We start from the raw sequence: 25,853 nt of genomic DNA, 5'->3' as shown, positions 1-25,853 counted from the left end.
CCGTGGCGGATCACTTATCCCGCATGTCCTCTAATGAGGAAACAGAAGAGACACACCCTATTCATGATGCCTTTACTGATGAGAGCATCTTGACCATTACTGGTGTTCCATGGTTTGTAGACTTTGTGAACTATTTGGTAGATTGAGTTATACCTGATGATTTTGATTATAAAAAGACCAATTTTTTACATGATTGCAGGTTGTATATATGGGATGATCCAATCCTTTATAAAAAAGGGATAGATGAGTTGGTTTGAATATGTGTTACCGAAGGAGAGCATAGGGAAATTCTTAAGGCTTGTCATAATTCAGAATATGGAGGACACTTTAGTAGAGATAGGACAATAACCAAACTCCTCCAATCTGAGTTATATTGGCATACTTTGTTCAAATTGCTCATGTCATGGTACAAGAATGTGATAGGTTCTAGGGAACTGGTAGCATCTCAAAGAGGAATCAGATGCCCCGTAATGCTATGTTAGAGGTAAAACTATTTGATGTATGGGGAATAGATTTTATAGGACCATTTCCATTATCCTTTGGCAAAAATTACATTTTGGAGGCGGTTGATTATGTGTCTAAGTGGGTAGAAGCTATAGCATTACCCATAAAATGATGCTAAAGTGGCAGTGAAATTTCTAAGAGTGAATATATTTGCATGTTTTGGAGTTCCAAGAGCACTAATAAGTGATGAAGGTACATATTTCCTGAACCTCCTTATGGAAAGCTTGCTGAGAAAATATAATGTGAAGCACAAAATTTCCACCCCATACCATCCTCAAACAAGTGGATAGATAGAAGTTTCAAATAGATAAATCAAGCAAATCTTAGAAAAAACTGTGAATGCCTCCAGGAAGGACTGGGCAACAAAATTGGATGATGCATTATGGACATACAAAATTGTGTTCAAAACACCCATAGGTATGTCTCCTTACTAGTTAGTTTATCAAAAGGTGTGTCATTTACCTTTAGAGCTAGAACATAAGGCGTTGTGGGCCACAGAATTCCTGAATTATGATATCTCAAAAGCAGGGGATTCCAGAATTCTTCAGCTCCATGAGTTGGAAGAGTTTAGGAATCGCGCTTACGAGAATGCTAAAACATATAAAGAACAAACAAAAAATGGCATGATCAAAGGATTCAATTTTCGGAAGGATAGTTAGTTATCTTGTTCAATTCCAGGTTAAAGTTGTTCTCTGGAAAGCTGAAGTCTAAATGATCTGGCTCATTCACTATACACAAATAGTTCCCGCATGGGGCAGTTGAGTTGAAGAATAACACCACTGGGGATACCTTCAAGGTCAATGGTCAAAGACTGAAGCCTTACTACCAAGGATAAACTGGTTTGGTGGATGAGGCACATCTCAAAGCACCATAGACTGGTCATACGTCGAGCTATGGATGTAAAAAATCAATTCTTGGGAGGAAACCCAAGGGAGGTAACAAAAGTTAAATTTCAATTGTGTGTTTTACATTATAGTGTGTTTATTTTATTTGTCAAGAGTCGTGTGTTGCAGAGTCAAACAGAAAGGAAAAAATTGCACAGCAAGGGCATGATAAAAAGAAAAATAAAATAAAAAAGTTCAGCCTTCTGCTCATACGCGTATGGCCTAGCCCATACGCGTATGAGGTGCCTTGTTTTTCCCTATTTTGGAAGGCATATATCCGTATGTGTATGGTCTGGTCCATACGCGTATGGAGCCACACATATTTTTCAAAAGTAAGGGCCTCTGCCCATACGCATATGAAAGCCCCCATACGCGTATGGGGAATGTCAAGAGTCAGGCCATTTTTTTAAAAAAAAAGGCCCATATGCGTAAGGCCAAGTGATACACGTACGCAAGGATCACTTGGCAGCATACGGTATGATGCGTGATTCAAAATTTCAACTAGTTTTTCCTTCGGCCCATACGCGTACTGACCTGGCAGCGCATGTAAGATATGCGTATGACTTGTATAGGGCTCTCTCTCTCTCTCTCTCTCTCTCTCTCTCTCTCTCTCTCTCTCTCTCTATATATATATATATATATATATATATATATATATATATATATATATATATATATATATATATATATATATATATATATATATATATATATATATATATATATATATATATATATATATATATCTTTTCTTACATTTTATGAAATTTTCCACCCCGAGTCATACGCTGCATTGTTTGCTCTGACCATTTTCTCTGAGTTTTCTCTTGTTTTTCCATAGACTTCATCTGCCACAAGTCAGATATCTGCTAATTAGCAACAAATGGGTACTTTTTCTTCGTCATCTCATGACTTTAACAGGTTTTTCTCTGCTGAACACGAAGAACGATATTTTTCCTTACTAGACAGGAAAATCATATAGGAGAGAGCCTTCAACCTTTACCCTGACCAACACCATGACATGCATGATGTCCTAAAGTACCATAAACTTTCTTATCTGAATAGTCAGATATAGCCAGTGGATAAGGAGATGGTATTAGAGTTTTATGCAAATGCCTACCGACCCCCTTCTGAGGATGCTGTTGTAGAACCTGAATTAATTTCTTGAGTCATAGGGAAACAAATCCAGTATGACTGGAAAACGGTGAACATGTTGCTGAAGATGAAGTTTAGGGAACCGAATTGCGAGTATCAGCTAATGAAGATGTCCTTTAGGGCTGGTTGGCCTTATTGAGCGATGTTGGATCGCTTGGCATTTGAGGGAAGAGATTGGCAGCCTGTTTCTACTCTTATTCCTAGGAAGCTGGCTATTATGGATCTGGATGTTATCCCGAAGGCGTGGACTTACTTTTTACACCACACTCTGGACACTAATCGGAGTGGTCAGAGCTCATCACTATGCGAGCTCTGGCTTTATATTATCTATTGAAATGACGTGATGTAAACATCGGTCTCTGTTTATATGGATGAGATGGCCCAGAGTAAGACTAAGAAGTCTATGGGACATGTTACTGTCATACTTCTTTTGTGCGGGAAAACAAGGGTACTTAAGTTTACTGATGACCACATTATGAACCTGACACGACTATTGGGTGATGAATGGATAGTAGAGCACCCTATGAGGAAAACACATGTTGAGGAGGCGCTAGAGGCACATGAGCGTCCAACAGAGTCTATTGGACGCAACAGACCCCAACCTTAGTATCCATCTAAGGGAGTTCCTCTTGCTGATGAGGACTATTAGGGGCACATATATCGAATGTCTATGTTTTGTTTTATGCATGATTTATATGCGCACACTGGACTTCCCGGACGTTATCTCACCCATCAGGAGGATACGTAGGCAGCTTCCTAACACTTTAGAGATCGATTCTTCAGCGAACCTCCAGCATCATTCTATGGATGCTATCAATATCCTAGGATGGACACACCGATCCAGCTTAGAGGACCTGTCCAGTAGCACCACCACCATCAATCACCCTTCTTACAGCCCACTCCTCAACAACACCAGAGTCCCTTCAGGAGTCCAGAGCAGAGAGGCCGGCCGGGACAAAATTCTCCTATTTTTGCTTTTGTGCATCATGGCGACTCGAATGCCATGATCAACTATGACACTCCGATGATGGACAGAGACAGGGATGCGAAGGAGGATTAGTTTATTTTTATTTCCATTTTTAGCTTTGTTTTTGATGAGTTTGATGTACTTTCATTTTTGGTTATGTTTATGTATTGCCCCAAAATCCGAGTTTTATAATATGACTGTTATTTTCAGTTAATTCATTTTTTATGTTTATGTTATTTAAGTGATGATGACTAGCATGAGTGGCTGACTATGAGCACCCATATAAAGTTTGTATGCCCTACTCATAACAATACCACTTAATTATAATATTTTTGAAATGATTTGATGTGGTTTTCTAGAAGTTTTACTGGAAGATGTGCATGGCCATTTTGAAAGCGTGTGAAGTTGCATCACACGAGAGGCATTATAGACATTGTTAGCCCTTACCAACTTTGTGAGAATATAAAAAGCCAAACATTATTTTCATCATATAAGAGAGCGTTAAGGTATGTTTTTTATAATCTAGAACTTGTGTTCGCTTTTTTTTTATATCCTTTGCATGCTTACACACATTGAGGCATGTTGTTTGTTTAAAGCCCTAAGCCTTTCTAGCCATTCCTTATATTAATATATCCTTTGTTAACCCATTTTGAGCATATATCTCCATTGTTTGTTATTATTTCACCACATTATGAGCTCATGGCCCAAACATTTACCTACCTTGTTCATAGTGTTGTATTTTGTTTTTGAATCTGTGTTTCATTCTAAGTTTGAGTTTGTTGTTGGAATATCAACCTTTAAGTTTGGGGTAGCTGTGCAACAGTACTAAAGGTGAGTGCATACGAAAATAAAAAAAACAACTTAAAAAAAGCTTTAAAAAAAAGAAGAAGAAGAAAAAAAAGAACAATAATACACAGGAGCACTCATCAGCAGGAAGACTCAGTTGATAAATTGAGGAGTCCAAACCAATTGACCAAATAACAACAATGTTTAAGAAATTTCAGCAGTGATACTTTGGAGTGATCATAGTGAAAAGAATGATTGCAATAATCTGAACCATTAGCCTACTTATCTATATAGTATCCCACCATAGCCCTAGCCCCATTACAACCGTAAAAGACCTCAAAAAGTGTGTAGTGTGTATATGGTAATTGAAAGATAGTTTATGTAAGCCTATGGTATGGTAATACATATCGTGAATTATGAGAGTATATGCACTAACAGCATAGAGAAATCGTGAAAGTGTGTGTTTACTGTGGAAATTGGTAAACAACCGCTGATCCTCCCTAGGCCTTGAGACTGATAAGAAAATAGCAAGTGTACTATTTTTCTCACTGTAGTAATAAAAGGGAAATTCCCCGTTTGTCGATCTCAAGGACTGCTTGACGATACAGAGTTTATAGATTGTTTCAATTAGACAAAAGCCTTTGGTTTTTGTGTGGTGAGTAATTATACTACCAATTTCAAATAAAGAAAACAAGTAAAGAAGTTGAACGAGATACAAATGAGAGAGGATTGCTAGGGTTCGGTGAATGAAACTTCCTGTAACAGATATAATTTATGAAGACTTAGACAATATTCCTGTCAAATTAATTCCGGTCCTCAAGGGCATCTATTCCTAAGTCCTTAGTAACAGACCTTTGATTATGTAACCTAATTACTATGTCCATAAACAATGAGGTTCATACTCAAGCATTCAAATATCAAGAATTACCGGTCAGATAGAAAATCTCTAGTCCTAGGTTATTTTTACTATCCAAAGTTCTTATCCAGGTCAATGAATAATCGCTGTCCAGCTTAAACTATTCATATTAATCATCATTCTTTGGTCCGACGAATAAAGCATAAAGAACGGCAATAAGAACAAATCAATGGAAAAGAAGAAATAAGCAATACATTCATAAACATCAAATCTGTCACATTCAGAATCAGGGTCACCCCCCTAGCAATGGGGGGGTTTAGCTACTCATAATAGAAGTAAAAACAAAGATTAATATTGTTGTCATTACAGAATTTCGTGAGGAATCAATCTTCAATAGTCGGAAAACTCTTGAACATATGAATCCTTTGATATTCGTTGAGTCTCCAGCTCTCAAAACGCTTCTTCTTTCTCCAAAAAATGTCCAACCCCCGGAAAATCGTGGTCTGGCCTCTTAATAGCTATTCAGTTGGCTTTTTCCTGAATTTGTGCTCCATACGCGTACTGCGCTGTCCCATACGCGTACTGCCTAGTATGAAACGCGTATTGGACGTAACACAGCCTCTGGTACGCGTATTGCCCAGACTGGTACGCGTATTGCCCAGGCCGGTACGCGTATTGCCCAGGCTAGTACGCGTATCACCAGAAGCTTGTCTTTTGGCTGAATTTTCCTTCCCTCTGGTCATTTACGTATGCTACGCGTACTGGGAAGGTCCATACGCGTATCATGTAAGGCCATACGCGTATGGACAGCAGGTTCTCCAAAAATTAGCTTTTTCTTCCGTTTTCTTGCTCGGGCTCGATTTCGCATCTTACGTTTGATTTCCTGAGCTTCCAAACTAGCTTTTTACCTGCTAACATACCACAAAGTGTAAAATATCCTCAAGAAACTCATAAGTAACAACACACTTAATATTATAGAATTGAGCTTATATCTAACTAAAAATGCTTCAGTTTACACAGTTTACCTGACTTATTTACGGTTAAATAGTGGAATGTCTAGCATAAATGGTGACTGATCACAACCCCAAACTTAGCTTGTTGCTTGTCCTCAAGTAACATTTCATTACCATCAAAGATCATGTCACCCCAAACTTACTGTAAAACAGTTCTTACCACAATACTGCTGAAATCTTTCGCACTGGACCTCTTGATGTTTTTGAGGTTTTCTGATTCTTCCACATAGCCAACGAGCTAGAAACTCTTTCCCTCAGAGATATGACTTTACCTGTCAGCTTATATCACACTCTCACCAAGTCTCTCGGGGTTAAAGTGTTATTACTCTCAAATCACAATATGCAATATCAAATCAGAAGTTTGAATAAATTCTCTCATCCTATCAACATGTACAATCACACACACTTTTTGAGGTCTTTTTAGGGTTGTAACGGGGCTTTGGGCTTTGGTTTAGGTAGGGTATGAAATTGGAACAAGGGGGTTTTTGTTTTTTCTTTTGGGTTGTAACGGGGTTTTGGTTTAGATAGGCTATGAAATTGAACAAAGGTTTTTGGTTTAGAGTACATGAAATCATTCTCTCACTACGTTTCTTTTCTATTATTCCTGTAGGGTTATGCAATCCTCTTTTCCTTTTATCTCTATAGTGCATGTCGCCTTTTCAAAAGCTGTTCTTTTATTGTTTTTCGCTTTTCTCTTTCTTTCTTTTCATGTTGTTTTTTTTTTTCTTTTGTTTTTTTTCTTTTCTTCTTTTTTCTTTTTTTTTCTTTTATACAACATTCACTTACTATTCATGTACTGCACAGCTACCCCAAACTTAAAGGTTGCTATTCCAACAACAACCCCAAACTTAGATAGAAACGTAGATCTGAAAACAATTCTCACATACTCTGAACAGGGTAGGGTAGGTCCAAGGTCATGGCTTTAGGAAAAAAAATGGGTATATCAAAAATAAATGATTAACAGGCTCAATAGGGTAAAATAATGGATAATAATTATAATGGGATGGCTAGAAAGGCTCTAGGTGATAAACAAAAACATGCCTCAGTGTGTGTATTCGTACAGCTAATAATAACAAAAGAACGTACGCAAACCAAGATTGATAAAGACATACCTGATATCTCTCATATGATGATAAGTGTTTGGCTTTTTATGAACTCACCAGGACGGGTTAAGCTGACTTGTTCTATCATACCTCTGAGTTCAAAGCTCATGCTCGTGGTTCTGATGTTAATCTTAACCAGTGCGTCCAATCATAAACAACAGTATCTACAGTCAGGGGACTGAAAGAGAGGACGCCCCAAGTAGTTGGTGTAAATGATCAAGAAAACCAATAGCCAGACATAGTCACGTATCTAATGAAATAAACAGGAAACTGGAGGTAAACCAAATCAAATTCATTAGAATAAGCCAACCTATAATAGGTGGTTACATCAAAGCAACAGAAATTAACAACTGAATAAATAAAAAAACAAAAGTTACACAAAGAAAACCAAAAGTACAACAAACATAATCAAACTCAATCACTCCGTCCACCGTCCTGCATATGGGTATCAAAGTCAATCATATCTGTCGGATCCAACATAGTGTGCCCTCGTGCGAAGGCAGAGATAGGCGTCAACGTCTCTGTGTGACCCGACGGAGTATGCTGCTGCTGAGGTGGTGTCTGGTGCGGTGGCTGCTGCGGAATCTCTCCCCCTATCTGAACTGGCTGGTTCCACCAAGGAAAGGTGAACTGGCCAAAATGAGGTGCTGGAGGCGGTCCCGAGAATCTATCTCTGAAGCGCTGTGCCTCCTCCCACAGATCCGTCTGATGAGTCAGAACTCTCCCTGATAGCCCATACTGAAAGCAGAAGTCCTGTATAACACAAAACTATAACATCTGCATCCGGTACTCTCTGGAGTTCTCATCAATTGGAGGAGGCTGAGGTGGCTGTGTCTCTGCTGCATTCGGCTGAGCCTCCTGGTGCGGAGAACTGGTGCTTCCCTCCCTGTCTCGTGGTTGCCTCAGAGGTCGGGGCGGATCATCTGTGACCGTCCTCTCCTTCATCCAATGGGCGTTCGGCGGTGCAGCCGGTCGCAACATCAGCGAATCAGAGAAATCCGGAACACCCGCTTTCTTGCACAGCAGGTAAATCACAGTCGCGTGGCCTAAGGATTTCTTAGGCGACTGAGCGATGTCATCCATATCAGCAGCGATGATCTGTCCAATATTCACTTGTTTCTGATGTAGGATCTGATGGAGCAGTAGGGCACGTTCGGATATCAATTCTGACCCGCTTCGATTAGTACTCAGATTATGATGAATGAAATAGGCCAATGCCTTCGGAATCGGAGCGAGATCAACCACCATAATCTTCGCCGGAGAAATTTTTGACGTGGGTGCCCAATCGTGACCTGGCCTAATCAGTGAGTTCTTCATATCAGTGTAAGGCCAGTAGTTCTTGTCAGACCGTTTCATTTCGGCAAACGGGCAAACGGAATCATAGAATTTGCATTTCAGCACACTGTTAATCGTCTTCCCATCATATTTGATCACTTTGCCCCTTACCCATGAAACGAACGATGCATTCCCTGTGGGGTCTTCCTCATCAGATGTTACCCGTAGTGCATTGGCATAGAACTCCCAGATCAGATCCAGTGAAACCGGTTGGATTTTGTCATTGAAGTATATCAGCTTCTGCTTTTTCAGAATATTAGTGACCTCTGGATACGTGTCATTCTGATACATCCAATGTTTTTCTTCGACCATGTTGCGACTCTTGATTTTCTCATATCTATCTTCATGGTAGGTGGTACGGAATGTGTTGACCTCGTTTGGTGATTGAGACATGATATTGATCTGTGGATTGAATGAAAAAGAAGAAAACAGAGAAAAATCACAGTAATACGCAGAAAATACGTAATGAAAAAGTGAGAAAATGAAGTCCGTACGGACAAAAACTATATATGCAGCCCCATAAAACTGATACGCGTATGATACGCTGCCAATACGCGTATCAGGCTCCCTTACGCGTACCTTACGCGTATCACTGTGCCATACGCGTATCATACGCTGCTGAAACAAGTGTAAAAAGTGATCTGCGTAACAGATCACGTATCATAAGGTAATACGCGTATGGCCTGGTCCCTTACGCGTATCATACGCGTATGCTTCGTCTATACGCGTATCATACGCGTTTCACCAGAGGCGTGCATTTTTGGTGTCCAATACGCGTATCATAAGACCCATACGCGTATTGGCAGGTTCATTTTCACAAAAAAAAAATTTCTTTTTGTTTTCTATTAAAAAATTTTCTTTTCTTAACAATAACTGACTCGGCAAAAATAAAATGACAAAAACAATCAAACCTCCCTTGGGTTGCCTCCCAAGCAGCGCTTCGTTTAACGTCGCATGGCTCGACGGGACACCTCATACTCAGATGAGTGTAACAGTTTCAATTGGTCCCCCTTCACCGGGATTGTATGGTTTCAACCTCTGACCATTAACTTTGAAAGTGTCGCCATTCTTCTCATTTTTAAGCTTTATTGCTCCATACGGAAGTACTTTGTTAATGACGAACGGTCCAGACCATCTTGACCTCAATTTCCCTTGGAACAACTTCAACCTGGAATTAAACAAAAGTACAAGTTGTCCCTCCCGAAATTCCTTTTTCTGGATCTTTTGATCATGCCACTTTTTTGTTTGTTCTTTGTAAATTTTGGCATTTTCATAAGCTTGATTCCGGAATTCTTCCAACTCATGAAGTTGAAGAATTCGGGATTCACCAGCTTTGAAAAGATCATAGTTAAGGAATTTGGAGGCCCAGAAGGCTCTGTGCTCGAGTTCGAGTGGTAAATGACAAGCCTTACCGTAAACTAATTGATAGGGAGACATACCTATTGGTGTTTTAAATGCAGTCCTGTATGCCCACAATGCATCATCCAGCTTTACTGACCAATCTTTCCGAGAAGCACTTACCGTCTTTTCTAAGATTTGCTTTATTTGACGGTTGGATACTTCCACTTGCCCACTCGTCTGGGGGTGATATGGTGTGGCTATCTTATGTTTGACATTATACTTCTTCAACAGATTCTCCAAGAGTTTATTTATAAAATGCGTACCTTGGTCACTAATTAAAGCCCGTGGTACCCCAAACCTAGAGAAGATGTTATGCCTCAAGAACTTCACCACCACTTTAGCATCATTTGTTGGTAATGCCACAGCTTCTACCCACTTTGACACATAATCGACCGCAACCAATATGTAATTCTTACCAGATGATGGCGGAAAGGGTCCCATAAAATCAATTCCCCAAACATCAAACAGCTCCACTTCTAGCATGGAGTTTTGCGGCATCTGATTCCGTTTTGTAATGTTACCTATTCGTTGGCACCTATCACATTCTCTGACTATAGAATTTGCATCCTTGAATAGCGACGGCCAATACAAACCCGATTGGAGGACTTTTGCTGCAGTTCTATCTCCACTGAAATGTCCACCATACTCTGAATTATGACAAGCTTTCAGAATGTCGGCTTGCTCTCTTTCTGGAACACATCTTCTTATCAAACCATCCACTCCCTTTTTGTATAGAAATGGATCATCCCATAGGTATAACCTGCAATCATAAAGAAACTTTTTCTTTTGGTGAGAATTAAAGTCATCAGGTATAACCCCACCTACCACATAGTTCGCATAGTCAGCAAACCATGGTATCTCCTGAACAACAAGTATTTTCTCATCAACGAATGTGTCCCGAATAGGATGTTCCTCCTCAGTTTCTTTGATTGGGGACATGCGAGATAAGTGATCCGCGACCGTGTTCTCGCACCCCTTTTTGTCTTTGATTTCCAAATCAAACTCCTGAAGGAGGAGGATCCATCTCAAAAGTCTCGGCTTTGATTCCTGCTTAGCAAACAAATACTTTAAAGCAGCATGATCAGTATACACAATGACTTTTGAACCAAGCAAATATGATCTAAATTTGTCAAAAGCATAAACCACGGCCAACAACTCCTTTTCGGTAGTTGCATAATTCATTTGGGCCGGGTTAAGGACATGACTAGCATAATAAATCACATGCAATAATTTGTCCTTTCTCTGTCCTAGGACAGCCCCCACAGCAAGGTCACTTGCATCACACATTATTTCGAAAGGCAAGGACCAATCGGGGGCGATTACAACAGGTGCACTGATCAACTTACTCTTTAAAGTTTCGAAAGCTACCATGCAGTTTTTATCAAAATTAAATTGCTTGTCCTTGACTAGCAAATCAGTCAACGGTTTGGCGACTTTTGAGAAGTCTCTGATAAACCTGCGATAAAAACCTGCATGACCCAAAAAACTCCTTATCCCTTTTTCATTCACAGGAGGTGGGAGGTTAGCTATCACCTCCACTTTGGCTTTATCCACTTCAATTCCTTTGTGGGAAATTTTGTGTCCTAGCACAATTCCTTCCTGCACCATGAAATGACATTTCTCCCAATTGAGAATAAGGTTAGTTTCCTGACATCTTTGCAAAACAAGAGACAAGTTAGCTAAACAATTATCAAAAGAAGAACCAAACACAGAGAAATCATCCATAAACACCTCCATATACTTCTCAAGCATGTCGGAGAATATAGATGTCATACACCTCTGAAAAGTAGCTGGGGCATTGCACAGCCCAAATAGCATCCGTCTGTAAGCGAAAATACCATAAGGACATGTAAATGCAGTCTTTTCCTGATCTTCCGGGGCTACAGCAATTTGGTTGTATCCCGAATATCCATCCAGAAAGCAATAATACTCATGACCTGCAAGTCTTTCTAACATTTGATCAATAAAAGGGAGAGGAAAATGATCCTTTCTTGTTGTTGTGTTCAGTCTTATGTAATCGATGCATACTCGCCACCCTGTCACTGTGCGAGTTGGGATCAGTTCATTCTTTTCATTTAAAATTACTGTGGTTCCTCCTTTCTTTGGTACCACATGCACTGGACTCACCCACGAGCTGTCAGAAATGGGGTAAATCATTCCCGAATCTAACAACTTTACAACCTCTTTCCTTACCACTTCTTTCATTGCCGGGTTTAACCTCCTTTGTGGTTGCACTACTGGTTTCTGATTATCCTCCATCAGTATCTTATGCATGCATATTGTGGGGCTAATACCTTTTAAATCCTCAATAGTCCACCCAATAGCACTTTTATGCTTCTTTAGTACCTGTATCAACTTTTCCTCATCTATGGCATTTAGCTCAGAGCTGATAATAGCCGGATAATTTGTTCCTGATCCTAGAAAGACATATTTAAGATTTACAGGTAATTGTTTTAATTCAAAATTTATACCTGGTTTACCTACCTTTTCATTTTCTGATTCTGGTGCAGATCTCAGATCCTCCCACCGGCGTGGTTTGGATTTCATCCAAAGAGGTTGTGTATCCAGCATGGCAATCACTTCTTTTTCTGTTTCATCATCATTCTTTTCATCCTCTCTGACCGACAGACTCAGAACTCTTTCCAACGGTAATTCAGGAAACTTTCTTTGCATTGTGCTTGTTACCATTTGATCAATTACTTCCACAGAGTGGTTTGTACACATCTCCTCTTTATGTTTCATAGTATCTCGGACATCAATTCTGAGCTCTTCATCATATACCTTTAGGGTCAAGGTACCTCCCTCAATGTCTATCATGCATCTACCTGTTTCTAAGAAAGGTCTGCCCAGAATCAGAGGTATCTCTTCATCTTCTGGCATTTCCAAAATTACAAAATCAACAGGAAAAACAAATTTATCAACTTTGACCAGAACATCCTCAACTACCCCAAAAGGTCTCTTCACTGAGTGGTCAGCAAATTGAAGTGTCATTCTGGTATCTTGAACATTTCCAATTCCTAGCTTCTTGTAAATAGACAAAGGCATAAGGCTAACACTAGCCCCCAAATCAATCAGCGCCCTTTTAAAAGACCTATCTCTAATGGTACACGGGATGGTCACAGAACCTCTATCTGGCTTCTTTACTGGAATCTTCATACCCTGCAAAATAGCACTACAAGTTTCAGTTAATATAACAGGGTCAGTGTCAGTGGTGCGCTTCTTGGAGATGATGTCTTTCATGAACTTCGCATAGATAGGCATCTGCTCGAGTGCCTCAGAGAATGGAATATTGATTTCTAGTTTCCTGAACAACTCCATGAATTTCTGAAAATTTTTCTCATCTTGCTTCTTCTTTTTGTTTCTTTGTGGGAATGGAAGCTTAATGATGGGTTTTGGTTCAGGTAGCTTTTCTTGCACCACCGGCAGTGTCACACTTTCTTCCTGAGTTGGTGTCTTGTTTTCTAAGATTTCCAGGTCCACTTCAAGCAATTGATCTTCTTCTTCATCCTTCTTCTGAAGATCTGCAACAGATTTCCCGCTTCTTGTTGTTACCGCACTCACATTATTGTGCTCCTTCGGATTTGTCACTGTTGCACTAGGTAATGCACCTGGTGTTTGGGAATTTGTTATCTGTTGTGCTATCTGACCCAATTGAATCTCCAGATTTTTAATGGATGCATTGGTGCTCTTCTGATTATTCCTGGTTTCTTCCTGAAATTGCATACTCTGGGTAGCCATCTTCTCTATAGCAATCTCCCAATCAGCTTTCTTTGGAGCTTGTTGCTGATAAGGTTGCTGTTGGTACGATGGTTGTTGTTGTGGAGGTCCTTGGTTCTGAATATTACCTTGCTGATCTTTCCAAGAGAAATTAGGATGATTTTTCCACCCCGGATTATAAGTATTTGAGTAAGGATTATTCTGCCTCAGGTAATTTATTGCTTGCACCTGTTCTGCGGTGGCAACACAATGCATGGTAAAGTGTGGTCCACTACAAATCTCACAAATCATTGTTGGAACCGGTTGCACTTGAGCAACAGTCTGGGTACCTAAATTCATAGCTTTCAATCTTCTTTCAACCTCAGTAGCAATCTGGTCTTCCATTTTCACTACCTGATTTGCTAATTTCAAGTCAATTTTTCCCTCCGGCTGATTCACAGTCCGGTCATATAATTCCAAATGCTCATTCGCTGCAATAGCTTCGATGATCTTTTTGATACCGGTTGCTGTTGAAAAATTAGATGAGCCACCAGCAGCTGTATCAATGAGTTGCTTAGTCTTCATCTTCAGCCCGTTTACAAAATTCTGCATTTGTTCAGTTTCATCCAGATTATGTGTAGGACATGCAACTAAACATCTCTTGAATCTTTTGTATGCATCTCCAAGTGTCTCTCCGTCTTTCTGTTTAAAATTCACAATGTCATACCTCTTACGGATATACACAGAAGCAGGAAAATACTCGTTCAAGAATGTTGTTTCCATTTGTTGCCAAGTAGTAATGCTTCCTGCGGGTAGGGAATAGAACCATTCCTCAGCGTCCTCAGATAACATGAATGGGAACATGACCAATCTCTTTGCCTCTTCAGAATGCCCATCAATTTTTAAGGATGTAGTCATAGTCAGAAACCTCTGCAGATGCTTGTTTGCATCCTCATTGATCTTTCCTGCAAAAGGTTTGCTTTCTAACTGACGAATAGTTGACGGGTGTAACTGGAAGTGAGCAACATTAACAGGTTGGTTAACAATGGTCAACCGCACTGCTGGGTTATTCTGTCTGCCATAGTCACCTAAAAGTCTTTCCGCTGGGGGTGGTTCTGCAGCCATGTGTACAGTGTCTGGATGTGAATCTGTGTCTGACTCAGATTTTTCGGAGTGAACAGAGACTGGTGTTCTCGGTGTGGCCGGTTCTTCGGTGTCAGAGTTTTCCAGTTTCTTTCTTCTAGCCTCTCTGAGCTTTGCACGCAATGTTCTCTCTGGTTCTGCGTCAAAATGAAAATCAGCTGAGGCCTTACCTCGCATACACAGATTAGAAAGAAATTAGTTATAATACAATAAAAATAAAAATTAAAACTAACAGTAAATAAAATTTTGGAAGCAGAGCAACAAAATTCTAATTGAAGATAAATTAATAAACTCTATTATCTTTGGCAGTCCCCGGCAACGGCGCCAAAAACTTGATAAGAAAATAGCAAGTGTACTATTTTTCTCACTGTAGTAATAAAAGGGAAATTCCCCGTTTGTCGATCTCAAGGACTGCTTGACGATACAGAGTTTATAGATTGTTTCAATTAGACAAAAGCCTTTGGTTTTTGTGTGGTGAGTAATTATACTACCAATTTCAAATAAAGAAAACAAGTAAAGAAGTTGAACGAGATACAAATGAGAGAGGATTGCTAGGGTTCGGTGAATGAAACTTCCTGTAACAGATATAATTTATGAAGACTTAGACAATATTCCTGTCAAATTAATTCCGGTCCTCAAGGGCATCTATTCCTAAGTCCTTAGTAACAGACCTTTGATTATGTAACCTAATTACTATGTCCATAAACAATGAGGTTCATACTCAAGCATTCAAATATCAAGAATTACCGGTCAGATAGAAAATCTCTAGTCCTAGGTTATTTTTACTATCCAAAGTTCTTATCCAGGTCAATGAATAATCGCTGTCCAGCTTAAACTATTCATATTAATCATCATTCGTTGGTCCGACGAATAAAGCATAAAGAACGGCAATAAGAACAAATCAATGGAAAAGAAGAAATAAGCAATACATTCATAAACATCAAATCTGTCACATTCAGAATCAGGGTCACCCCCCTAGCAATGGGGGGGTTTAGCTACTCATAATAGAAGTAAAAACAAAGATTAATATTGTTGTCATTACAGAATTTCGTGAGGAATCAATCTTCAATAGTCGGAAAACTCTTGAACATATGAATCCTTTGATATTCGTTGAGTCTCCAGCTCTCAAAACGCTTCTTCTTTCTCCAAAAAATGTCCAACCCCCGGAAAATCGTGGTCTGGCCTCTTAATAGCTATTCAGTTGGCTTTTTCCTGAATTTGTGCTCCATACGCGTACTGCGCTGTCCCATACGCGTACTGCCTAGTATGAAACGCGTATTGGACGTAACACAACCTCTGGTACGCGTATTGCCCAGGCCGGTACGCGTATTGCCCAGGCTGGTACGCGTATCACCAGAAGCTTGTCTTTTGGCTGAATTTTCCTTCCCTCTGGTCATTTACGTATGCTACGCGTACTGGGAAGGTCCATACGCGTATCATGTAAGGCCATACGCGTATGGACAGCAGGTTCTCCAAAAATTAGCTTTTTCTTCCGTTTTCTTGCTCGGGCTCGATTTCGCATCTTACGTTTGATTTCCTGAGCTTCCAAACTAGCTTTTTACCTGCTAACATACCACAAAGTGTAAAATATCCTCAAGAAACTCATAAGTAACAACACACTTAATATTATAGAATTGAGCTTATATCTAACTAAAAATGCTTCAGTTTACACAGTTTACCTGACTTATTTACGGTTAAATAGTGGAATGTCTAGCATAAATGGTGACTGATCAGAGACTAAGGGTTACTTGCAGTATCGACCAGTTGATCCTAGGACATGTGCTAGTGCAAGTGTGGCTTATTCAATTCGACGGAACAACTTTGTGAGAAACGGCTCCTGACAAAGTATTGAACAAGCGCAGGTTTTTCCACACGAACGTTTTAAACGACGTTATAGTCTATGGGTGACTCGTGACCGACAGCGCTACAGCATTCAAAAGACGTACACGACGAACACGCTTTTGGTGAACTCTATTATCGTAATAGAATCAGTGTCGACAGTGTAGACGACAACGTAAAGTGATAACTCGAAAGTAAATGAAATTAAAATAAAATGTTCAACGGGAACAATTGAAAAGTAAGGAAGTTGCATTGAAATAAATGTGGTAATTCACGTACGTAACACTCTTAAAAACTCTTGCTTCCTCACGCTGGGAATGAGAAGTTTCTTACAAGTGATTTTTAGTACAAGGTGAACACCTCGAGTCCCTCGTGGGATATCCTATTTATACTAAACTAAAGAAAACTGCCTACAGGCTAAAAACTCCTAAAAACTAGCAGACGGCGTGCCACACGATCTACAAACCGCTCTACCCACGTTTTGCAAACTGCTCCATATTCTGGCGCTTTTGTTCTTTTCTTGTAACTGCTAGTCATTTTCCAATTTCAAATTTCTCCCGCCCAGATATTTAGGGCGACACTGTCTTCTAGGTGTTTGGCACGATCCAAAATTCTTTAAGTCCCAAGCTTCATTTTAGTCGACGGAATGACCTGTCGACCAAACGTGTTTCTTCTGTCAGCTTCATCCCTTGATGACTTATGTTTTTCTCAACTCTTGCTTATCTCAGGCACATCTTCATCCTTTGATGGGGTATAAACCCCAAATTCACAAGACCCTTTCACCAATTACGCCTTCAACATGCCTTAGAGATTTCTCGTGGTAACAAAATGCCCCCCAGAGATGCCATTTTCGAATGTCGACGTTGGTGAGATGATGGCATCTTTGAGATGTCGACTTGCCCCTTACTGCTTCCACTTCTACTTAGTGGGACACCTGTTTTCCCCACGCTGATGATGTCATATAATCATGACGAACGTTTCCTTTTTTCCCTCGAGACGTACAAAATCACGTCCCCATCACTTCACGTCTTTATGACTTAAGCGTGTTTACTATCAGAATTGCCTTCTCTCCTCCACGTGTCTGCAGACGTGGGAACATGGGTATACGTGTCGAAAATGGAAGATCAAACGTTCACTCTTCTTTTCTCAAGGTTTAACCCATATAAAACCCTTGTTCTTTCTTCTTCTTCCCTTTTTTCGCCCTTTTGCTTTAGCACACAATCATCTCCTGCACTCTGTTTAAAAACTCTTCTTCTCCAAAAAACTTCCATTTCTTCCATGGCTAGCTCCAGCAAAAGTAAAGCATCTCCCTTCGCTGCTAAACTCACACATCTTTTCACCATTGATAGTGAGGAGTATGTTCTTGAGCCTCCGTTTGCAAAAGAGAAGGCAAAAATCTGGCGTTATCAGGTATTGATCCCTTTCTCCTTGGCTGACGAACCTTTAGCGTTCTTAGGTCCTCTTCCAAAAAATCGCCGCCCTGAGATCACCAGAACAGATTCTTACCTTTTCCCCACTAGTCATATCTCTGAACCCTTGGTTTCTGCCCAAAAGCCTTTTTCCCTTCGCTATGTCGACAGGAACTTCAAGACTGCTCCTCCCAAAAATTGTCCTAAGTTTTGTGCCTGGATGGATCGATTAGAATCAGAGAAAATCAACCATTGAAAAAGGACAGGCATCTACACCCTTCTACAGATTGCCCGTTGTGGCCCTCCCCAGTCTTGTGGCATGTTACTAGCTTCCCTCCAATTTTGGGATAGTTCGTCCAACTCTTTCCATACCAAGTGTGGCATGACCACGCCGACACTCTTGGATATTGCTGCCATCACTGGCTTAAAACTGACTCGCGAAGTCTTCGACTATGAAGTTGTAGCGCCAATCTCTCTGCGGTTTAACGTTGGTGACTCTCGCAAGCCGACGTACAACAACTTCATTGATCACCATGCCACCTCTTCAGGCCCTGTGACCGACGAAGAACATGTGGCTTTCCTGACTCTTTGGCTATCTCGCTTTATTTTCTGCTCCAGATCTATGCAAATAGCCAAGCATTTTGCTCTCCTGGCAACTCAACTGCACCAAGAGCGTGATATCGCCCTGGGCCAATTAATTTTAGCTTCTCTTTATGAATCTCTGTCTGAGGTCGTCTGTCAAATCAAACTCTATGACCCTGAGAATTCAAAGAAGAAAAACGTGTTGGTCCATGGACCTTTTTGGTTCTTAGAGTTGTGGCTCAATGCCACTTTCTCTAAAGATATAGCCCCCTATGGGATGAGAAGGGTTGCGTGTCCCCTAGAGGAACGACACCTTATTTGAAAGTGATTGATCCCTTTGACGCCCATCGACAAAACCTTCCCTGACCTCCAGGTGTTTTGCCTCTTGTTCAACATCATGCTGACCCATGCCAACTTTCTCCCTTCTATGGTCCCTTTCAGCCGCCGAAATGAAGGTCCTGCATGGTTCACCAGGGCTTTTCCTCCGACTGAATATGAGCATAGATATGAAACCTTCCTCATCTGGAGACGTCTTCTGGTCCCTCGATTCCTGTCGGCTGAAATCTCCAGTAGCAACCCTGGTCTAGTGGCTTATCAGCCTAACTTGGTGGCCAGACAATTTGGCCTTTGCCAATTAATTCCCAAGTCCCTGTTTTCTTCTCCTGAATTACTCACAAATGTCCTTTGTGGTCAGCCCTGGAGTGTGATCCATGAAGATTTTGAAACCATCTGGGAAAACCGACCACGACTCCACTCCACTCCCTTTCGACCAACCTTCTTCTGCACCAAAGAGTTTGATGATTGGTGGCAGTCATATCTTGCTGTTTATGTTGGCGCTCCTGAGGCCAAACTATCTGAACTAACTCAAGCTTTTGTTTATTTGCAGGCGAAGTCGACCAAGTGTAAGGCTCTCCATGCCAAACAAATTCGCGCTTTCCATAACTATTTCCAAGTTGTGTATCGACCAGATAATCTTCGTCGGGCCATCTTTGAGGCCGCGACCGAACTAAAGGAGAAAGTAATCGACAGGCTCCCAAAACTTAAAATCCTTGGTTACATGAAAGACAAGTATCTTTACGCCCTTCATTTTGGAAACATCAAGTTCCCTCCTTTGCCATCTAGCCCATTGGCTTTGGCCTTTGGCCATTCGGTCCCAGAGTGGTTTTATTGTCCCATTTCACACGTACAAAATGCCTATAAGAAAAAAGCCCACAGAGTGGTCCCGACGAAGCATTATTTGCCTAACTACTCAGGGCCACTTCATATTGATCCTCAATATGTTAGCGTGTTTGAATCCACACAACTTGGTAACACTTTTCTAGAAAGTTAACACCTCATTTCAGTTGGATTTCGTCGCTCGCTTGTGTTTCTTCTGTTTATTTGCAGCGATCCCTCTAGACCCTGTGGATCATGCTCCTGCCAAAGAACCTACCCCTTCGACACAAGAGGCTCAGGTTCGACTCTGGCTGAATTGCCGTTTTCTTTTGCCTTGGTTTTTATTCGTAGCCGTCATTTCCTCTTTTGCAGGCTGCTCTTGAGAAATCCTCTGATGATGATGAGCGCCCTATTTCTCAAGTCTTGAAAAAAACCAGTTCTTCGGTATGCACCTATATGAAGCAGTCTCATTTACTCTTGTGATATTTTAAGGGAAACACTATGTGGTCTCTAATTTCTTACTTATGTGTAGGGTCAACCACGTTCGACAGACCCCACTGTCTCCCCTCACTCCAAAAAATCCAAAAAACACAAACGCTCTGCCGCCACAGGATCTGAGGTATTTCTTGTCGGCTTGTCTGATCTTCTGACCAGAATATCTGGTTATAACCTCTCTTCACGTCTTCAGCCAACTTCCCAACCATCTTATCAGCACTCCCACAAATCCAAAAGCCACCATGGCCACAAAAGGAAGAAGCACGATTCTCCCTCTAGGAGTGGCGAAACCAAGAAAAAGAAACACCATAAGGTGCTCACTCCAGAGGCTCCTGCTTTAGATGCCGACACTATTGTGGTCGACATTTCCATTCTCAACAAGGCCCCTGATCCAGCTGTGGGGGCTTCACAGTCGACTAGCACCCTCGCTGTTGCTGCCTTGGGGAAAGAAAATCCAGATGTCGTTTCCCCTGCGTCGACATAGGTAATCACTTGTTTTACTGTCTATTCCCTTGGATTATTGTACTTCTCTTACAAACTTCTTTGTCCTTACAGCATACTGATGCTTCTGCTGAGCCATCTCAACCTGTCGCCGGCTATACTCCTTCGTCGTCGGCTTCTTCTCTAGCTCACCCACTACAATCTGTCGACACCACTGGTGAGTTCATTGGCTCCCCTATGCAGATTAGTGATAGTGACTCTGACTCAGTCACTAGTCATGCAACATACACGGATTCCAGTTTGACTAGTTCTGACTCTAGTCTTTCTTCAGCTTCCTTGCCTTTGCAGGATCCAAGGGGACCAGTGGATGTCGACACCACTTAGAGCCCACCTTCTCAAACTACTCCTCTATCGGCGGCTTCTCCTTCATCTCTCCCGGGGTTGGCGATAAAGCCTTCTGCCTTAAAGCAATTGCTAGGCTCCGTAACCTAGTGAGGTCGTGTGATGCTTCTTCTGACTCTGAGCAGCTTCACCACTCTGGCAAAATAGGTTCTGAGGCGACGAAGACCAAAGCTCTAATGGACAAAGTTCACTTTCACGCTTTGAATCCTGACCTCCCTTTTGTGCTCATGCATGAACCTGCTGTCGGTCCAGAGATCTTGCGCGTGCTTGCCCAACTTAAAGATCTTCAGCTCTCAGAATATGCCAAGCGTGCAACGGCCGCTTTAGAACAACTTCTGGTTCCCATGCTGCGCCATCTCGACAGCCTTAGGGAAACTGAACGCCAAATTGCATCTACTTAGGCCTTTGTGAAGGAAAAGTGGGAGTTGGTGATGAATGCCGACACGGAGGTCACCAAACTGCTGGGGACTATGGAGGAGAAGAAAAAAGAGTTGATCTCCAAACAAATAAGCGCCACTAAGATACGCCAACAAATTGATGCCCTTCGGCGTCAAATTGCTACTTTGGACAGTGAGTTGGAGTCAATTACAAAGGAGGAGTCGTGCTTTATCGACGAAGTTCTAAAACCTGCCCAGGCCACTGTGGAGCAAACCACCGGCGATGCCTTAGAGGTAGCTGAAGAGCTTTCGACTGTTGAGAAGAAGCTTGAACAGCTTAAAGCCCAGGCCGACACCTTGGAGCCTACGTCTCTACATTACAACTTTGAGCTTAAATCTTTTCAATCCAAATTCGGCCAACTTTGACCGCTTTTATTTTTGTGTAATATTTGAACAATGGCTTCTTGCCAATTTAATGTTATCATTCTATTTTAGCACTGTGTATTTATTTTCTGTGCCTTTTGTAGCTGGTTTCCAACATAGTTTTCTCCAACATAGTTTATTCGACAGTCATTTAGTCTGTCAAAATCTTGACCTCTTGAAGGAGAGGCCTATATTTTTTCAAGTACTTTCCATTTACCCTTAAGATTCGCCTATCTGGTGCCAATTTCTCGACCTCGTAGGCGTTATTAGAGAAGGCCTGCAAAACCTTAAACGGTCCTTCCCAATTAGGGGACCATTTACCCAAAACTCTATCATTTCTATCCATAGGCAAGATCACTCTCCAAACTAGATCGTCGACAGCGAACATTTTTCCTTTCACATTTTTATTGTACGCTCTGGCGACTTTTTCTTTCTGCCTTTGTAGTGAATCCAAGACTAACATTCTCTCCTCATCTAAGTCGACCAGTTCGTCTGTCATCATGCTCCAATAATCTTCAGAAGGTATTTCATATTTCCTTTGGGTTCTGACTGCCTGAACCTGAATCTCTACTGGCAACACTGCGTCGTGCCCATATACCAGTCGAAATGGAGTTGTTCTAGTTGCTTCTTTTGGTGACGTTCGACATGCCCACAAAGCTTGATCTAACGTCTTATGCCAATTTCTTGGCTTCTTGCCTATATGTTTCTTTATTAGGCTGATGATCACCTTATTGGCAGCTTCAACTTGGCCATTTGCCTGTGCGTAATAGGGGGTAGAAGTCAGTAATTTGATTCCCATTTCTTTTGCAAAATCTTGCACTTTTCGACCAGTAAAAACTGACCCCTGGTCGATTGTGATTGTTTCTGGGATGCCAAATCTGCAGATGATATGACTTTGGACAAAATCCATCACAGCTTCTTGGTCTACATTTGTTAATGCCATGGCTTCGACCCATTTTGTGAAATAGTCGATACCGACCAAAACATACCTTTGTTGTTTCGACGAGGCTGGTTTTATTTCTCCGATAACATCCAGTGCCCACCCTTTGAAAAGGCCAGGGCTTCATAATTGTATGCAACTCGCTTGCAGGCACATGCTATATGCCCCCATGCAATTGGCATTCCTGACAGCTTTTAGCAAATTCAATGCAATCTTTCAACATTGAAGGCCAATAAACTCCTGAGCGTATCAAGAGCCATTTCATCTTCAAACCTGCTTGATGCGCCCCACACGTTCCACTATGTACGCTAGACACAGCCACATATTCCTCGCTTTATCCTAGGCATTTTAGTAACACTCCTTCAACTGTCTTTTTGAATAGTTCATCATTCACCAAGACGTAGCTAAGGGCCATATATTTTATCTTTCGATCTGTCGACCCTACAGGATTACGTAAATAATCGACTAGTGGTTTACGCCAATCACTTTCCCCCTCGTCGTCGACGGTCAGAATTTCAAAATGATATTTATCTATAACTCCCAACTTTATAATCAACAAATCTGATGGTGATAACAATGTCGCTCGTACTTTCTCTCTTACTTGGACCCCTTCATCCTGGTCTTTCGACGCTTTGTACCCTGAAGCCTCATGCGCCAAATCATTTTCTCTCTGGTTCTCTTTCCGTGGTATATGCTGGAGGTTGACTTGCTCAAACCTCTTGAGTAATCTGATGGTAACCACAAAATACATGATTAAATTTTCTTTAACACACCTGTATTCTTTTGATACCTGCTTAATCACTAACTCAGAGTCTCCCATAATTTCGACATTCCTTGCCCCTAATTCTAGCAATAGTTCAAGTCCTGTAATCAGCGACTCATATTCTGCTTCATTATTTGTGCATACCCCTTCAATTCTGTATTTGAACTCTGCTGGAATTCCATCTGGAGAAATTATGACTCCTCCTATCCCAGATCCATGCTTATGTCTTGAACCGTCGAAGTATAATCTCCATGGCACTATATCTACGTAATTTTGCGCCATTTCGACCATTGAATGGTCGACAAGGAAATCTGCCACTACTTGCCCTTTCATTGCTTTCAAGGGTACGTATGTCAGAGAGTACTTTGTTAATGCCAAAGCCCATTTCCCAATTCGACTATGTAAAATTGGTTTAGGTAACATGTGCTTAATAATATCAAAGTGAGAAGATACGTACACATCAACAGGCTTAATATATTGCTTTAGTTTCATACAAGAGAAATACAGGCATATGCATAGTTTTTCTATATCGCTATACCTAGTTTCAGGGTCATTAAGCATTCGACTAAGGTAATACACAGGTCTTTCGACACATTTTTCATCCTCTTGGACTAAAATAGTTCCTATAGTCGATTCTGAGGCTACAATATACAACCTCATTGGCTTATTCCTAACATGAGGGGCCGGTACTGGAGGCCTGGTCAAATACTCTTTGATTTTGTCGAAAGCCTCTTGGTGCTCTTTTTGCCACTTAAAATCCTCATCCTTCAGTCGAAGTAGTAGGGAAAAGGCTTTTGTTTTGCCACTTAAATTAGATATAAATCTTCTAAGAAAATTTATTTTGCCCAACAAAGATTGTAGTTCCTTTTTGGTCGACGGAGGCTTGACGTCCATAATGGCTTTTGTTTTGCTTTGGTTTATTACAATACCCTTTTTATGCACCACAAAGCCAAGGAAATTGCCTGCCTGCACACAAAAAGCACACTTTAATGGATTCATTTTCAATCCACATTTCCTCATCCTTAGAAAGGCCTTTCGGGGATGTTCGACGTGAGTATGTCGACCATTTGATTTTATCACAATATCATCAATGTATACTTGCATGAAATCTTCAATAAAATCATGGAACATTGAGTTCATTACCCTCTGATATGTTGCTCCGACATTTTTCAAGCCGAATGGCAGGACAACCCATTCATATGTTCCCAAGGCTCATGGGCATCGAAACGCTGTCTTCGGCACGTCTTCTTCTGCAATAAAAATTTGGTTATATCCAGCATAACCATCTAACATACTTAAATATTCGAAACCAGCGGCCAAATCGACCAGCATTTCCGCAACGGGCATGACATACTCATCTTTGGGGGTAGCAGCATTTAGATCTCTAAAATCAATACATACTCTTAAAGACCCATTTTTCTTAATTACTGGCACAATATTGGCCAACCATTCGACATACCTTGCAGTTTGTATAAACTTACTTTTCAGGAGTCTTTCTACTTCTGCTTTTATCTTTGCCATGATCTCTGGGGCGAAACGCCTAGGCGTTTGCTTTACTGGCTTTCTTCCAGTTTTTATTGGCAGCTTTAGCTCGACCAAATCCCTACTTAAACCAGGCATTTCATTATAATCCCAAGCAAAACAGTCTCTAAATTCTTTAAGTACGGATATTACCTCAGACTTTAGTTCTTTGTCGATGTTGGCGCTGATGTATGTTGGCCTCTTTTCGCCAAGGTTGACTTCCTCCAAGGGGTCTTTTGGTCGCATTTTCTCTGGTGCCTTTGGGTCTTTTTCAAACCCTAAAGGTTCATCGTCATAAATACAGTCCAAACGCTGCATGTTGATGTTTCCTTTAGCCAAAACTGGCTTATCTGGAGGCTTTGACCCAATAGTCACATAACCCTCTTTATTTAACACATAGGCTTCGACAACCATGTTTTCTTCAACCTCTAGAGCCGACTTTATTTTGTTCTCGGTAACGTATGCCGAAATCCTTCTTAGAGCTTCTAGCTCAGTCATCATCAGTGACATCTCCCCAGCCCGTTGGCTGGATACCTGTAGGGTGGATCATCCAAATGTTCCACATCCCAGATGAAGCCATGAGTCTCGTGTAAAGTTAGATAAACGAAAGCCTCACTCAAATTAGCATATACATCCTCAGCTGGAAAACAAGGAGAAATGTTG

At 41.1% G+C, this 25,853-nt stretch overlaps 1 pseudogene; it reads left to right on the top strand.

Annotated features, from left to right (window-relative positions):
* LOC127127371 (uncharacterized) overlaps nucleotides 1-25,853 on the top strand; it is a 158,366-nt pseudogene that overhangs the window by 82,850 nt on the left and 49,663 nt on the right.

Source organism: Lathyrus oleraceus, chromosome 3 (assembly GCF_024323335.1).
Source record: "Lathyrus oleraceus cultivar Zhongwan6 chromosome 3, CAAS_Psat_ZW6_1.0, whole genome shotgun sequence".
NCBI classification, from domain to species: Eukaryota; Viridiplantae; Streptophyta; class Magnoliopsida; order Fabales; family Fabaceae; genus Lathyrus; species Lathyrus oleraceus.
This window is presented reverse-complemented; position numbering and strand designations above follow the sequence as displayed.